At 45.8% G+C, this 11625-nt stretch overlaps 1 protein-coding gene across 1 annotated transcript in view; it reads left to right on the top strand.

The window, feature by feature from the left end:
• The window catches only part of CACNA2D4 (calcium voltage-gated channel auxiliary subunit alpha2delta 4), a 125487-nt gene that overhangs the window by 64952 nt on the left and 48910 nt on the right, over positions 1-11625 (top strand). The window lies entirely within an intron of this gene.

Consider the following 11625-nt stretch of genomic DNA (forward strand, 5'->3'; position numbering starts at 1 on the left):
AGGTCGAATCTGATTTGTGATCATATATGATTAGCAGTTTAGAAGCTTCTCTTGACCAAGGCATTTCATTGGCTAAGGGCCCTGTGTGTTGACTGAGGGGTCCGGCCTTTCCTGTTCCCTCAGCCAAGGGGTATATGTGACCAGTCACCAAACCCAGGTGTGTACGTGATGATTAGCACCAGACCAAAGCGTGTACATGACTGGAGTCACCATGCAGGGTCCATCGGTCAAGAAGTTTCTGATGTACGGAAAAAAAGCGGGGGGAATGCACTTGCTCCAGCAAGCTGAGTTGGTGTGGTCTCTTAGGTGGGAAGCCACACAGTCCCTGGCTTGGCTATACCTGTTTCTTCGAATTAATAATATCTACCTGCTATATTGTACTTTGGCACTTCAAAGCACTATGCAAACATTAAGTAATGCCTGGATGATTAATTATAATTAATTAGAAGGCAGCTGTTCTCCTGGGATGTCAGTCCAGTACCTTTCACGTACACTAACTTTGTTGGAAATGAAAAATAAGGAACTGTGATGACACTCTCCCCAAGCCAAGTCCTGCCCCAGATAGCACTGTCATCTGCTCCCTCCCGTGAGTCAGTAGCCTGAGGCTTTCTAGTCATCACGGGGTGCATGGCAGAAATCACATGTAGCTGCTGACAGAAGCTTTTAGTGATTTAAAGCCCCAGTGAAGCTGTTGGAATCTGCACAGGAGTTTAGCTGTCACTTTGGGCTGTGTGTGACGTCTCTTTCATTGCCTCACCTTCTCGTTGTTCGACTTATGTGGCTGTCAGCTGCCTGCCAATCCCAACAGGGGCAGGTAGGGGTTTCTTTCTATTAGGTTCCTTGCCATGGTTGTTTTGTCTCAGGGATGGGAGAGAGCCAATACCAGCAAGCCATGGGGCGTGCATAGGCTCCATGGTACCTGATTGGAAAAAAACCAAGAAACAAAAAAACAAAACAAAAAAACCAAAAAAACCCAAAAACCAACCAAACAAAAAAACCCCAACAAATGGGCACTTGAGAGATGCAGGTTTATTTTATACAATATGTCTCTCCTCTGTTTATATTGAAAGTTACTGGTAGCTCTGCAGTGATGGGACCACAGTGAAATCGTTATCCCATGATACCGACAGTAAATACAGATAGAACAGAAAGGAGGGATAGAATCATTTCAGTTGGAAGAGGCCCTCAGGATCATCAAGTCCAACCATAACCTAACTCTGGCACTAAACCATGTGCCTGAGAACCTCGTCTAAATGCCTTTTAAACACCTCCAGGGATGGTGACTCCACCACTTCCCTGGGCAGCCTGTTCCAACAGCTGACAACCCTTTCCGTGAAGAATTTTTTCCTAATATCCAATCTGGACCTCCCCTGGTACAACCTGAGACCATTTCCTCATGTCCTATCACTTGCTACTTGGGAGAAGAGACCAACCCCCTCCATGCTACAACCTCCTTTCAGGCAGTTGTAGACAGCGATAAGGTCTCCCCTCAGCCTCCTTTTCTCCAGGCTAAACAGCCCCAGTTCCCTCAGCCGCTCCTCATCAGACTTGTGCTTCAGGCCTCTCACCAGCTTTGTTGCCTCCTCTGAACTCTCTCCAGCACCTCAATGTCCTTCTTATGGTAAGGGGCCCAAAACTGAACACAGGATTCAAGGTGGGGCCTCACCAGCACCGAGTACAGTGGCACAATCTCTTCTCTAGTCCTGCTGGCCACACTATTCCTGATACAAGCCAGGATGCTGTTGGCCTTTTTGACCACCTGGGCATGTATGGGGAGAGCCCTAGGCAAGCTCAAACAAGGATGAGAGAAGAGAAATGTTGTCTCTATTTTACAGAGGTTTTTGAGACACTGAGTTATTAAGGCCAGCATTTTCAGAAGAGCTCTGTACTTGCAGCAGGAACAGATTTTTTAAAAAGCTTAGGTTTTTTCCAAAAGTATTTGAAATCAAACAGTCTGGAAAATAGATAATGGGAAGTAATTTTGCCTTTATACCGCTGGCTAAAATCCAACCAACCTCTATCAGTCCGACGGAAGCTCTTCATTTGAGAGGCGATTACTGGCCAGCTTGACGTCTCTCCTTCCTCTTTCTTAGTCCCTAGTTTTGGCTACCTGCTGTCTGTTACCAGTGAGCAGGGACAGAAGGTGCAGGTGGTTTTTTTAGCAGTTCTGTTGCTGTGGCATCTTTTCAAACTCATCTATGCACAATTCTGTATTCCTCCAGTTTTGTTGCTAGGGTGGATAAAACATTTCAACCTTCTCTCTAGAACATTACAGTCGCACCTGTAGAAGCCACTAAAATGCATGGAAATAAGCTACAATAGCATAAGCACCTTTTTCATGGGAATAGCAGTGTCCAAGCTGGAGATGTAAAATTATTTCACTAGACTGGGGTGGAAACTGGCAGTAATGTTACCCATACAAAACCTGAGAGCAGCTGATCTCTTGAATGTGTGCTGCGGTGTTCAGAAGGAATGCTGCCCCTCTTTTAGTGCCGAAGGTTGCGCGGACATCATTGTCCCAGTGCAGGGACTTCTGTGAGCTCCTGAGGCATCAGCTGGGTGTCTTTATGGAAATCAAAGCCTCCCCTACATCCAGTGATAGCATGGGTAGAAAGAAGGAAGACTCAAGTCATTTTCAGCCCATCACCTGCTACGTCTGGTTTCTGCCCGATGCCATTCCCTCCCCAAAGACTGAGCAGTTACTTTGGCATCCCTTTTATCTGACAAAATGAGAGACATCTGAAGGGTCTGTGCCTTGGAACTCAGTCACAGAAACTGTTAGCAGTACTTAGTAAGGCAGAAATGCTGATTATTTTAGTACTAATAGCAGCCGTGCCAGCTCCACCTCTCAGGACATCTGTCTGGAGGCTGTTATCAGCCAGTACACATTTGGCTGGCCTAAGGCCTGAGCCAATACTCCACAGGCCAAGGTATCAACATTACATGATGCCATTGATGTGCCAGAACCAGTGTCTCTTGCATCCTTCATCCATCCATGTGCCTGCCATCCGTTGCATTCTACTTTACATGCTGAGCCTTGAGGGAGAGACCTGCAAGCATAAAGGCTGCTTTTTGGGATGTTCCTGGGGAAAACACAAGCTGTTCTATGAGCCAGATAAAAGTGAGATGGTTGCCTTATTTTGCACTGACTCTGATCTTACAAACTCTGTCTTTTGCCAAGGTTTGGTATCAGTGCTGGGGCCACATGGTTCCCTGCTCAGAGCTGGTTGTCCTCCAGCCAGGTCAGTGAACAGGCAGAAAGAGCAAGCATCTGCCTGCAAAACTCCATATAGATGTCTCCATGCATAGAGAGTAACTTGTGACAAATGGGTCAAATATGTTTATTTTATCCTCAGAAGAATGCTAAAAATAGGTATGTGAGACATCTTCCATAGGATTCTGCACACCATTGCTGGACATCAGCAATTTCCTTTTCTTCCATGGTGCACCTGCCGTCTGCATTGTCTGCAAGACCTTCAGTTTGGGGATCACGCCTCCACTTTGTGTGTGTGGACATTGCCTGTAGCCTTGGGGATGAGCCCTTGGTTGGGGGAAAAGCCAAGACAATAGCCAGTTCTGTAGAATAAATATTTCTCTGCAGTCTCAGCTGAGTGCTAGCATTTGCATGCTGCACCACTTACTGGGAAAAAAACAAAAACAAAAAAACACCCCCAGTGATTAAGTGAAACAGCCCTCCTTTCCTAAGCCCATGCAGGCAGTGCTTTGCCCGGCACAGAGCGAATTCCCCTGCTGTGGATAGGTGCCTGTGCCCAGACCTTGCCCTCAATACCCTGTTTCGGGGTATTTTCTCAACGGGGCACCATAACAACTTGTGAGCAATGGGATTTCTCTTGTGAGGTCTGCCGAGGCATCTCTCCAGGACATCCCCAGTCCTGGAGCCTGTTCCGGGCTGGAGCTCCAGCCCAGGAGCCCGTTCTTGCCCATGCGTAGCAGAAATCTTCTAGCCTGAGGTTATCCATCACTGCCGCCTCTATAGCTCCTCTGATTGCCACGGCTGTCATGCTTGAAGGGAAAAGAGCCCTTGACACTGACTCAGAAGAGGCTTGCTTATAGCTGGATTTTTTAGATTGGCACCCGGCGCCTTTGCTGTGTTCCCTTTGCGTGCAAATTATTTGATATCATTCTAATTCTGAGCCGAATTAGAGCAGTGTGCGGGTTGCCATAGCAACCATTTCCTTGTGCCTTTTGGTCTGACTCATTGCAGACAATTACTCTTGCGCCCCAGGATTCACAGATGTGATAGGAGAAGAATCATGTGCTGGGCTTTCAACTTTTTTTTTGCTTTTAATTTCCTTCCCAAGCTTCTCTTGCATTAACTCCTACTGAGCCAGCATCAGCAGGGACCTGTATCTCTGCCTGGGGCCACAGGGATCCTTAGGAGTGCATTGCATATGGAGTATGTGTAGATGCACATTGTGTGGGGGAATTTGTGCATATGAGTGTGTATTTGCATAGGCAAACAGTTTATCTGCAGTGTATTGTGTGGCTGTGATACCTGTTTGTGAGTATAACTAGGTGTGTGCACAGATGCATATATTCGTGGAGCAATTTGCCTGTATTCCTGTCTGTGGTGACACGTGTTTTCTGTGTGTGCACACAGGTAGGTACATGAGTAATCCCTGTGGACGTGGAGGTGTACCCAGGGTGTAGTTGTTGTGGATGTGTAGAATCTGTCCATATTCACTGAGTGTTCAGGAGGACTGACCAACTGTGAGGGTCATGAATGGGCCAGGACCTGCCATTCGGAGCTGTGTGAAGATCCACCAGTTGCCAAGCAAGTGGCATTAACACATCTGACCAAGTAGGGTGCAAACCTAAATCTTTTTTGATTGCAAGGCCAGTTCATTGCCTCACTCATGTGTCCTCCCACAACAGCCCACACCTATTCATCTCAGGATATAGAGGAAAGTGGTGTTGTCCATGCAAGGACTACAGCCTTAGCATAGATATAATTGATGTCATGACCTGTGTTAGGACCTATAGTTCAGCAGAGGTGCGAAGTCAATGTGAGAAGATGCTGAAAGGGATAACAGCAGCAGTCTGCAGATGTAGGAATGAAGGTGGTAAATATTACAGCAGAGGAGGTTATAGGAAATATCTTGTGAGATGGTTTGGCTTAAATTCAGCCAAGGCAGAAGCAGACAGGTTTTGCAGGGTGAGAACCACAGAAACTTAGCAGACCTCAGGACAGCTCCAGTCTACTCCTAGGATATTCTTGTTTTACCGCCAAACTTAGCCTGTTTCCTTCCTGAGTTCCTCTTCTCCTTCACTACCTATGCACTTAAGGCACAAATCTCTTCAACATAAGGCTATGTATTGAGACTCCTACTACCAGCACTTTCCCCTCGTAAGACCTTTACTTCCCCTCTTTCCCTCACTGGGATACAGAAGGACCATAGGACCATAGGATAATTCTGGTTGGAAAGCACCTCAGGAGGTCTCTAGACAGCCTCCTGCTCAAAGCAGGGTCAACTATGAGATCAGACCAGTTTGCTTAGTGCTTTATTGCAATAATATTCCCAGAAATATTCCTTGTTCCTCCCTAATGCTCATACACTGTGCTCTCACTGTCCATACCGTGCAGAGGGTGTGCTTATAGCCATCCTGTTTTTCTCTCCCTATCCTTGCTTTGTACGAGGACTGTCAGCAAATCTTCATGCAAGGTGGTTTGCAGTGGGTATGAGCCCACTGTTGGGTGGTGAGGCACAGAGGATGTGAGAGGAGAGTTGGAAGGTGGCCATCCTGCTTTTGCCTGTGGGGTAGCTTGGCTGGGACCTCTTGCTTGGAAGCCCTGGGCAGCACCACGCTTTCCCAAGGCAGGGCAGAGGTGGTGTGTGTTCAAGAGGTAGACAAGCCGTGGACAACACTGCTTGCCCAGGGCATGTGGAGGGGTGGTCTGCTGCTGGCTCTTGGCACTGCTTTCACAGGCAGCAATGCAAAGTCTGGAGTGGGGAGGGAGAAGTTCGGCTACTGGGGGCACTGTGGAGCCCACGTTTCTGGGAAGAGTCAGTAAACAGCAACGCCCGATTCAGTTGCCCTCCATCTGCCACCACAGGCAACTATTTAGGCTGCTTAAGCTGGTTCTGTGGAATGGAAAAAGAACAGACAGCAAAGAAAGCTGCATCTTAGAGGTCAGGAAATATAGGGATAAAGTGAGAATTGCTTACAAATCAAGCTGAGTTAGACCTTGCAAAGGAGATTAAAACAAACAGCAAAAAATTCTTCAGCTATTGGGGAAAAAAAAAAAAGGGAATAAGAAGTGAGTCTACTTCTGGGCTGTAAGAGCGAAGTCAAGTTGAAGGAGACTATAGTCTGAGCCAAAACCAAAGAGGACTCTGCACCCAAGTTGTTGATAAGGACAGCAATATTGTCTTTGGGGAAGGAAACAAGCTGACTACTGGGAACGAGCAGCTCAAGCTGCTTAGTGCACTCACAGTGCTGGGCCTGAGTGCTCTCCGGCCCCGGGAGAGCTGGCACATGGAAACACAGGCTTATAGAAACGATCTTTTTTTAACTCTACCAGCAGTGGTGACTCCCTGCCAGCTGGAAAAGTGAGAATTCAGCAGTTAGAGTTAAGGAATAGAGGGAGAAATAAGTTTGTCAGTATCAGGCTGGGAAGTGTGACCTGTGTAATGTTTGCAGGGCATTAGAGAAGATCTTGAGGGAAAGTATAATTATTATCAAGTGGTTAGAGGAAAAGGGAGTCAGGCAATATGAGTTTATCAATGCTAGATAAATAGACTAACCAGACTAACCAGATTATTTCATTCAGTCATGACTGAATAGAAATACACTGTTAATGCAGCTGAAAGCCCCGGTACAGCACCTGGAGAGCCACAAGGTAGGGCTGACCTAATTAGACTAACCAGACTAACCAGATCACTTCCTGTCAGATGGTTGTTTTCCTAGAAGAAAAATAAATTTCAAAGGTCTCATCTCGGTATTTCAGTAGAGCACTTGCCATGTAAGAAACAGTGGGTTAAATTGGAGCAGATTAGGAAAGGTGGAGGAGTTGTAAGGGGCAGGGAGGTATTATAGAAGTCAGTGTGGGATGGTGGCAGCAGCAAAATCACCTACAAAAGTAAAAGTCTAGCAGAAGATTACTTGTAGCACTCCCCCATGGTCAGTCATGGATTGGTCTTTGCTAGCATTAATCTGAGACCCTGACACAGACAGCAATATGTAGTGAGGAAGTGTCCTGATGATTCAACGCTAGAAGACATCGCTAGTACAGTGAAGGCCCAGGATATTGTAGAGAAAGCCTTATTTGACCTTGGCAGGAGTACCAAAACCAGAACAAATTTCAGTAGTACAACAGACAAGGTCATCTGCCTGAGAATGAATATTGGAAGTCTTCTGTAAGCTGGGAACTCTGTGAGATAAGGGGGAGTACACAGCAAACAGGAGTAGAGGCAGCCCTTGTCTTCTGGGTACAGTTGGGCCCATTTTGCCAAGCCTCAGTGTAGGCTGTGTTGCCCCCTTATGCCTACATAAAACTCAGGGAACTTTGCCTTGCCAAATTCAGCCCTGAGATCCTTGCCGAAAGGCAACTGGGTAGACTCAGCAGTCCCCAGCAGCTCTGGTCATGTCTCAGCCACATCCTGCTGTGCTCCACTCTGTTCTTCACTAGCCTTTGGCTCTCAAATGTGCATGTTCTTAGGATCTGTTTACCAAATTAAGGAATTTTTTTTTCAGCTCATCAGGATGGAGTTTGTAAACATATCCTGAGAAAGCTGAGGACAAAAATGCCGAGAAGCGATAGTAGGATGATGGAAAGTGGTGATGTGATGCAGTTGTGGATGAAGCAAACGTTGTCCTAGAATTTAACTGGAGAGTTGTTCCCTGTGAGGCTGGGGGTATGTTAGTGCTCCTGCCCAAAGCCCTCTGAGACTCTCCTTCTAGTTTGTGTTACAGTTTTGGCCAGAGGAATATGGGCTGGGACAGGTACAGACAGGACAGAAAGATGGTGAGAGGAAGGGGAAGCCTGTCTCCATGAGAGGAGCCTGGGAGAACCCAGCTTGTTCAACCACATGGAAACAAGGCTTCAGCAGATAGGATTGCTATAATAAATGCATCTTGGAGGAAACATTTAGACTAAAGGACACGGCTTGTATGAAGCCCGTGTAGTATACATAGACATAGGCCATGAAAATATTTAGGATGCAGAACTAGAAGCGGGTTTCTAGCCTTTAGTGTAATGCAGCTTTAGCCGGAATCTGAGGTAAAAAGGTAAATGAGTTTAAGCTGGAGCTTGTAAAGTCTGTAAGAAGGTGTTGATGCCTTGAATAGAAAGAGATGAGATTCTGCGAGCCTGCAGGCCCTTCTGCATCACCAGGGAACAACTGAAGTCCCCTGTCTCACCGTGCCGCAGTACAACTACCAGCAGGCAAGCAAGCTACGGGGCAGTCACTCAGAGCTCTCCCCCTTCACCTCTTGCACTCCCTTTGGATGCAAGGCTGGGCCTTTTTAACGTGTGATTCATACACTCCATGATTTTCATAATGACTGAATAAAAACATGCTTCTTAGTGCAGCTGAAAGCCCCAGCACAGCACCTGGAAGGCCACAAGTTAGTGCTGACCTAAACCCCTCTCTCAGCCCCGGGAGACAGTGCGGTGGTTTCTTTTCACTGAACCTGAAAGGCCACAAGTTAGGGCTGACCTAAGCTCCTCTCTCAGCCTTTCACAGTGTGGTGGTTTCTGTTGATTGATGTGGGTTTGGCAAAGTAAAGAAGAGCGAGCGGAGAAGCCCCTGCTTAAGACAACAAGCCTTTAAAAAGCAGATGGGGATGTGGGGGCTGGTGTGTTTTGTGGCAGCTGAGAAGTGACAGTTGAGGAGATCAGAGAAAGGAGAATCTGAAAAGCAGCTGGTCAGAGGCAGTCGCTGAAAAGGGGATGATCAGTCACAAGAGGATGAAAATAAGGGGGAGAGAGAAAGAATAACTAGGGAATCAAAGACATTTTTTGTCTGGTGGGAGATATGTGAAAGATAACCGTATGAGACCACGAGTGGGTCAGAAAGTGGAGACTTCTAGAAGGAGACCATCAGTTCAAATAAAAGGCTAGTTTTTTCTCTTGCCAAGAAAACTGGAGACTCTTGTTTAAAATCCAGTGCAGTTATACTACTATAAATGTGCTTATGGGTGGGATCAGAACCAGTTTCCCGTAATCTGACTCCTTCCAAATGACTTGTTAGGGTTTTGTCCAAGTGTTTTCCGTATGCCTCCATCTTTAGAGTAGGAGCAATGCTCACACAGCCAGTGTGTTGTGAGACATGGTTGGTGAGGAGGTGTAAAGTGTATGGCAATAATCAGGTAATACCTACAACACAGAGGACAGATTTTGATGGATGAGGAGCATACTTTTAAAAGGAGGAGGAAAAATTGGAAAGAGTGCGACCAAAAGGCTATGATGTCGTTCCAGAGGTGAGGAAATGCTTTACAGCAAAAGACTTAATGAATTCAATCTGTGTATTACACCAAAAAGAAGAATGAGAGATGATTTGATTAGAGTGTGAAGTACCTTCACAGAGAGAGATGCTGGTTACTGAGTGTTTCTTGTTTTAATCTGAGGGAGAGAAGCATAACAAAAACCTATGACAGGAAAGTGAAACCAAACAGATTCAAATAAGATATTTAGCATGAATGCTAACAGTGAGCTTGAACTGTTATTGAAGTAAGGTACCAAGGGAAAAAGGGTTTTTTTAATCTATTGAATGTTTTCAAATCAAAGGTAGATGCCTTTCTGGAAAATTCACCTTAGCTGCATGTAAACACTCACTGTTGGGCTTTCTACAGGATAACTTCTCTATTTTCTGTTTCATAAGCTAAGCAGATTGAGCTCTTTGAGCCTTCCACAGCAAGGCATTTTTCTGCCACCCTCAAATAATGTTTGTGGTTCTTTTCCACACACTTTCCAAGTAGCGTGCAGCATGCAGAAGGTCATACTGGATGATCTAAAGTCCCTTCTGGCCTTTATACTCTCTGAATCTCTGCCTCTGTGAATTCATTAATGTTTGCAAGCTCCCAGAGAGCTGCCAAAGGCAAGCGCTACAGAAATGCAAAGCATTGTTGTTACTCTGGATATTTCCCTTGAGCTTTATGCAGAGCTGGGTGAATATCTCAGTGTATCGTCTGTGCCTTTTTCCTCAAATGAAATACCTGCATTTATCACTCGTTCGATGCCCTTTACGAGTTGATTTTCTGCAGCTGTTCTAACAAACAAGTTTATTCCCAAGTTAAGACACAGAAAAAACAAATGTGAAGGGTCACAGCTCAACTTGGAGCCACAAGCAAAGAGCAGCATGTTGTTGTCTTGGCCCAGAAGCTCCACGGAAGGCAGAGTTATTCTTAGCATCACGCGTTGCTTTCTGCTCAGCTCCAGGTGCCCTGCACATGGCCTCTGCCTGGCTGCAGCACAACGCCACCATGGGAAGGAGAGGTTTAGCCCCTGTTGGTTGCTTCTCCCCCCACCTTCTAAAGGAAAAAAAAAAGCTGCGAGGATGCTGCCTTGTCCCCAGATTTCCAGGGCTGCTACTGATGTGGGGAGTTCCCCAAAATGACACAGGAAATCTTTATTTACTTCCACTCCATTCTGTAACCATACTTGTCAGGGAATGCTTATTCTTTTGTCTGCGTTGCACAGTATTCTGGGAGGGAAGGCTTTTCAGTCCTCAAAAATCCTATGTGAGGACTTGCCCTCATCTAATCAGAGGATAGAAGCTGACCCTCTGACCCATGCTTCCAATCAGTACTAGCGAATGCTTTTCACGCTGGCACAGCAAGCTGCCAATGAGCAAGATAGTGAGGAGGAATTCTACTCGATATATTTTACATGTATTATATATGCATATACGCATTTACGTGTTTATATATATGGAGTTATATGTGTGCATGAGCGGATATGTATACAGGGCAAATACATTTGCCAAATGAAAGATAATCAAATTGCAGAAAATCACAGCCTGCTCCAAAATAATTCATGAGCTGAAGCAGTCTAGAGTCATCAGATGAGTGTGTTGGCTTTACACTTTTCTGCTCTACATTTCTGGTATTATATGAACTGCTTAGTAGTATCTGTGTGCACTCCTCTACCTGCATGGCAAAATTAGATTAAACTATGTGTCATAGGCACCATACTGTTAAGCAATAATGGTGATTCTCTCACAGCACATACCTTTTCAGCAGAACAGATGCCTGAGATATTATCGGATTAGGAGTATCTGGGTTCTGCTCCCAGTTTTGCTGTGAAGATCAGACTGAGTATAGCAGAGCAGCTGAGTATAACAGTGTGAGTATGGTGGCAGAAGGGTTTGTTCATGGCGGAGTTTAACATCTTTTGTGGTTCCACGTGCATCCGGATGAGCTTTTTCTCACAGGCAGACCATGTGAATGATTGTGTATGCGTTGCACTGAAAAGTGGAGAATTGGGGAATTTAAATTTCTTAACTGTGTGTGATAGACCTAGCCAGTGAACAGCTGGTGGAGAGACTCTTTTAGCTCTAAGGGTGACAGCTTGTGTACTTGGGGGTGCAATAGGATTAGACAACAATTTCCATCCGTTTCCAAATAACCTTGCTCAGGAGGGTCAGGAATCTGGAGATGTAG

Source organism: Caloenas nicobarica, chromosome 1 (assembly GCF_036013445.1).
Source record: "Caloenas nicobarica isolate bCalNic1 chromosome 1, bCalNic1.hap1, whole genome shotgun sequence".
Classification (NCBI taxonomy): Eukaryota; Metazoa; Chordata; class Aves; order Columbiformes; family Columbidae; genus Caloenas; species Caloenas nicobarica.